Source organism: Gekko japonicus, unplaced genomic scaffold (assembly GCF_001447785.1).
Source record: "Gekko japonicus isolate JY-2015 unplaced genomic scaffold, Gekko_japonicus_V1.1 scaffold735, whole genome shotgun sequence".
Lineage (NCBI taxonomy): Eukaryota > Metazoa > Chordata > Lepidosauria > Squamata > Gekkonidae > Gekko > Gekko japonicus.
The window spans coordinates 697,507-703,196 of NW_015177029.1; the positions used below are offsets into that span (position 1 = coordinate 697,507).

Sequence of the window (5,690 nt, forward strand, 5' to 3'; positions counted from 1 at the left end):
ACAAACCCAATAAACAAGGCCCCCCCCCCCCCCGTTCCTCTAACCAATCACAAGACAGCGCGACCCGGAGAAAATCTGAGGGGGAGGGGAGAAGAGGGACGCCCTCACACCTGTAACCGTTCGGAGGCCCCAAACCTCGTTCCGGCTCCTCCCCCTCCCCCTGAGGGGGCCCTAACGGCTCTTCCCGACCCACCCGCAGCGAATTCTTCTCCGTCAGTGAGGGCTCCCGCAGCACTCCGTTGCCACCACTCGCCTTTTCTCCTCTCAGGAGCAGGTTCCTTCCCGCTGTCTGGTCGGTGACGGCAGCGACAGCCTCTCTCTACCCTCCAGGCCGCAAACAGGAATTGCGTCACGCGCAGAAAGCGGTCCCTCCCCCACGGTGAAGCGTAGACTGTCACTTCCGCCAAGGTCGCGGAAGCTTCTAGAATAGGGGTTACTCCTCCCCCCCCCTTTGCCGCCGCCGCCGCCGCCCCCCCTCCCTCGCCGCCTTTATCGTCTCACGAGAAAGCGCGGACGCCCCCTTGTGGTTATGATTCGTCGGTGCGCTTTCCTGAGACGGGCGAGGGGGACGGAGCTCACGCGTGGCCGTAAAATCATAATGTAGGGACGGGTTTTGCGACCTTCCCCGGAGTAGGTGTGATTATTTTCGAAGAACTCCGATATTTGTAGCCTTGTCTGATTTTATGATATGTCTATTTAGCATTTGCTCAGATTGCTTCCCCTAAAATATCTTGTTGGAATCCCAATAACAGCCCTGTAGGGCGCACTAGTATTATTCATTCCTTCTATTACGGAAGGGAAGGGGCAGAGAATGAGAGAGGGTGGCAAGGAGACGCCGGTGGACTCTCCTTTGGTTGCCCAGTGTTCCCTCTAAGCTGAGTTAGTGGGAGCTAGCTCACAGTTTTTAAGCCTCCGGCTCACACATTTTTATCTCAGCTCAGGAAGGAGGGCTCCAGGGAAGACTAATTTATGCAGCAGCCAAATCGCTCGCTCACCACTTTAATGCCAGTAGCTCACAAAGCAGAATTTTTGCTCACGAGACTCCACAGCTTAGAGGGAGCATTGCCCACTTCCCCACTAAGTGAGGGCCACTGGGGTAACTGTTAATGTGTCAACACGCCAAAGGTGCAAAGTCACTTCTGGTTTCACTGTAGAGTGTTGCCCAGCTCCTGGCCATTCAATGGGGTAATGGAACCCCTATTTATGGTACCCCATAGAGACAGATTGTCACCTGTAGAGACAGTAACGGCCAGAGGTCAACTGGGGATTGAGAGAAGGATGGGACTGCTATTTGTTGGCATCTTCTTATGGGCCATCAGAATAGATTTTTCTCCCTACCACTGAGAAATAACTGAAGAAGATTCTGAGAGGTTTTTAGGCTGTGTGGAACTTAACTGCATAGTTCTGTCAGCAAAAATATATTAAACGATTAGTGTCATCTACAGAACATCTACAGGAGATAGATCAAGGCTGGAAGAAAGGGGGGATTTGATATGTGGGTAAATTTAAATTTACAATTTGATTTTGGTAGAAGGAAGTAATCTCAAAAGAAGGTAAAGAGTAGGAGAAGCGGACTGTATACCTCAACGTGCTATCACATCTCCATTGAGCCCCCTCCTGTACCTGAACTCTGCCCTTCTCAGCCACCCCCCCCCCCCCCCCCCGCCTCCAGAAATTTTACAAGCCACAGCCGACAACACTATCAGGGGGTCTTTCAGAAGACCCAAGGAGGCATCATGACTTGAAACCTCCAAATATTTTGTGACTGCCCCCTCAGGGCAACCCTTTTGGCACAGCACCTTTTTTCAAAATTCCAAAACTGCCCACAGGGCTGCCAACCTAAAACTCCAGCCACTTTGGATCTCACCCCAATTTTCCAGGAATGTTCCAACCTCCAAGTTGGCAGCCCTAGACAGGCTCAACAGCATCGGGGACCCCTGATCCGTGCTATGCCCATTCCTGTATGCATCTGTATACACACACACACTTGTATGTGTGTGATCATGTATGAACATTTACAAAGGAAGGACACAGTTTATAGTATAGACGGGCCTTGGAGACAGGTGTCTTATCTATACATGTAAGAGAGAGCCCACATTTTCAGCATAACATCTCATGCCTCTATGAATCTGTCCTGAACTGCTTTGGCCAGCATGGGCAAGAGAGGAAGGGGAATGTAAGACTGTAAGGGGACCCTGTTCTCTTTCACTGAGCCCCAAGACGCCTTCTCCTTAGAATCTGCATTGACGACTCTACTACTTTCCCTCATTTTACTACCACTCTTGTAACACATCAAGAAATGCCTCTTCTAAAGGAAGGATGCACCATCTAGAACTGATCACTCCCCAAGTATTACTTTATTCATATGCAAATGCATGCAAATTGACTCGGTTCTTTCCACCCAGTTTCCCATCACCGGGTGGGAATTCCTCTTGATGTCTCTGAACTAGTATATCAGCTCCCAATACCCCTACGTTTCCCAAGACTGGAAGAAACAAAGGATGACAACTGCAGGATGAAACCTCTCCACCTCTGTCTTCCCCTCTGGGGTGTTCCCGGACAGAAGGCATCTCACCACTTACAGCAATTTGGAAGGCAGAGCCCTGCTTCCTTGTTTACAGCCTGCTGGCTCAATTGACTCTTAACTCTGGTGATCTGTCTGGGAGTCACACGGAATGGGAGGAAGGACTCACTGCAGTAGAGCTCAAGGTGCTAGTGCACTGCCCCCGTGAGAATGGATTCATAGAAGCCAGGGGATCCCCCAACCTTTCTGAGCCTGTGGGCACCTTGGAATTCTGACACCGTGTGGTGAAGCACAGCCACAAAATGGCTGATACAAAAAAGGCTGCCACAGAAAGCCTTGCCAGCCACAAAAGAGCTGCCACCACTTACCTCCACTCATACCGTGAAGATCCTTGAGTTGTGGTGGCAATTGCTGCCAAAGCCGTTTTAAGAAATCTGCCGCCAATCAAATCTCCAATAGCCAATAGCCCCATCTGATCCCACCCACTTTCTAAAAAAATACTTGGCAGCACCAGGAGAGGTGTCAGAGGGCACCGTGAGGTTCACGGGCACCACATTGGGGACCCCTGATATAGGCAATGCAGACATCATCATATGCAGGGTTTAAAGAGAGCTTAAAACTGGGCCACACCTGCAGCCTTAGACTTCAGAATGAATGAAGAGGTGCTTCTTTGGTGTTCCCTGGGGATCTGCAACTTTTGCTCTAGAGCCCAATACGGCTCTTTGAAAAAAGGTAACGAAATCTTCCAGTTAAGGCCCATCAAAGCAGAATGGAATGGCAGGCAAAGAATTTTATAGGACCAAAGGGCTTTGAAGAGTTGCTTGGCAGAAACGGACATGATAGAAGTGAACAGTCGCCAATAATCCAGGTATAGATTTATGCGAGGGCATTAAAAAATAAATCACAAAGTGCTCTTGTGCAGATTTATTATGTAGTGCATGGTCTCATGTCCCACTACTTTAAAAAGGACATGCCACAGCCAGTCTTTGGGCTGCAGAAATTATTCACCAACATGAGTTATCAGAAATTCAAGGTGTGCGCGTACACAAAAGCTCACACCTTGAATAAAACTTTGTTGGTCTTAAAGGTGCCACTGGACTCCAACTTTGTTCTGTTGCTTCAAACCAACATGGTTGCCCACTTTATCAGAAATGTTATGTAGTTGCAGTTATGCAAATTGGCCTTATATTGGTTCATTGCTAAGCAAATGTGGAAGGATCTCAACTCAGTAACATGGCAGGCCTCTCCAAGTAACACAGGCCAGAATCCAACTAACCTGGCCAATCGTTCAAGGTGGCCGGGGGGCTTCCAGTTCTTGAAAAGTATTTTCTCGTGCCTTGTGGCACACCATTTCAGAATATTGTGGTACGGGCACAGGGGAGGGGGAGCTGCTCAAAGCCCACTAAGCACAAACAAGACCTGCGGACCCCAACTACAGCCGTTTGCCCCCTCAGCCGTACCTTTGTTTTCACAGCACTTTGTATCTGGAGAGATGCACAAGAATAGGAGCGAATATGACCAATCATACTGATAATGTGGCATAACCACCCGAGTCCTGGACGTGTACAATTCATTAGAAAAATGTTTAATTTACATTTTACAACTCACAAACAAGCCAGTTTCCAATGAAACAAAATAAAGTAAATTGAAAAATAATGGTAAAATATTTAACGCTTTAGATGATATAGAATAAATAATGCTTCCTAAAGGAAATGTTCAGGTTTTGTTTTTGAGACAAGGCAGCAGTAGTGTTAGGAAGGGAGTTTCGATAGCCCTTCTGTGTTTGACTCCATTATCCATATTTAAAAACACATACACACAGGCAGCCAACATTTAGGAAAATAACAGGCAGCATATTGTGACCATTTATAAAGAAAACAGCTTAGAGCAAAACCAAAAAGAAAACAATTGCTTTATTTCTATACATTGGGACTACAAATAGTATTTTTAAACACTTCATTTTTTTATCCAAATAATGAAATTATACATTTTGTACTAACACTAGTAAACATCTTAAAATCACTCAGAGCTCTTTTGCACATTTAAAATATATTGCTATTTACTGCTAATTAAATATGAAATCCAGGAGCTTCCTGCAGCAGTAAAATAGATCTTGTTTTGTTTTTTTAAGTCCAGGAGACTATGAATGTTGTAGCCCCTGTTGTAAAATTCTCCGATCTTTTTTAAACAGATGCTAAAGGATGAACTTGATTCTGCCTCTGTTGATGATTTAAGTTCCAATATTTATATATAATTTTTTTTTTAAAGCAAGAATTGCACGTGAAGACAAGTGTAGACCCAGCGTTGGGACTATTTCTCAATCACCTCCTCTCACACAAAACAAACGTTTCAAATACGGACAAGTATCAGATTTCTCCTTCCTCCATGTCCAAAGATACCTGTGAGCTGTGCAAAGAGGGCTCTTAGGTGCTTAAGCCACGGAAAACAATGAGAGCAGTCCTGTGTTTGTACACCACACACACACACACAGTTATCCTGGGTGAATGAAGCAAAATGAGATTACGTGAACGCTTGCAGGCTTTCAGATATAAAAGGTAAAAGCCTGATTGCCGCAGTTCAAAATTATTTTAATAGCTGATACAAATATTTGCTTCCCCCCCAAGTCACAACTATTGCCTATACGCTGAAGAAGTTTGATACATTTTAAAAAAGAAATCTACAGGCACAGAGGAAAAAATAAAACGGGGGGGGGGGACCCACATGGATATAGTTACGTCCGCCCGTAACAACATCCAACTGATCATGACAAAAGTTAAGGGGGCAACTGAAGACCAAGCGTGACCATCTGGGCTTCAAAACACAGAAAGGACATAAAAGCTCGCTCTATCCCTTTGCTACCAAGATAATAAAAACGAATTCTGCTCTCAGTTGTAACAAATGGCAGTCGCAGAAAGATGTGTAAACAGTTTCTGCCACTTGAAAAAAAAGACGCGGAGCTGCTTTCCCTAGTCATTTTTAGCCTCTTGTTTCTGGGATGCTTGAGAAAAATGGTTTTGCTTCCCTCTCCAAGGGCATGACCCTGTTTGCATCCCAGTGGCTGCTTTGTACGTTGCTTTATTGCCAGCTTGTGAAGTTATTTGTATTTGAACAGCACAAACTCAAAGCTTCATCTTTGGTTATTTCCACTAAGATGGTTGCTGTGCTT

General features: G+C 45.8%; 1 protein-coding gene across 2 annotated transcripts in view; it reads right to left on the reverse strand.

Annotated features, from left to right (window-relative positions):
• DNAJB6 (DnaJ heat shock protein family (Hsp40) member B6) overlaps positions 1–368 on the reverse strand; it is a 72,257-nt gene extending 71,889 nt beyond the window's left edge. Inside the window, exon 1 of one of the 2 annotated variants that reach the window (XM_015427872.1) lies at positions 254–368. The gene's annotated coding sequence lies outside the window, so the exon portion shown is untranslated. Of the gene's footprint in view, positions 1–193 lie in introns of both variants that reach the window. The other variant, XM_015427871.1, reaches the window with a different exon arrangement.
• Positions 369–5,690: the final 5,322 nt, after the last annotated feature.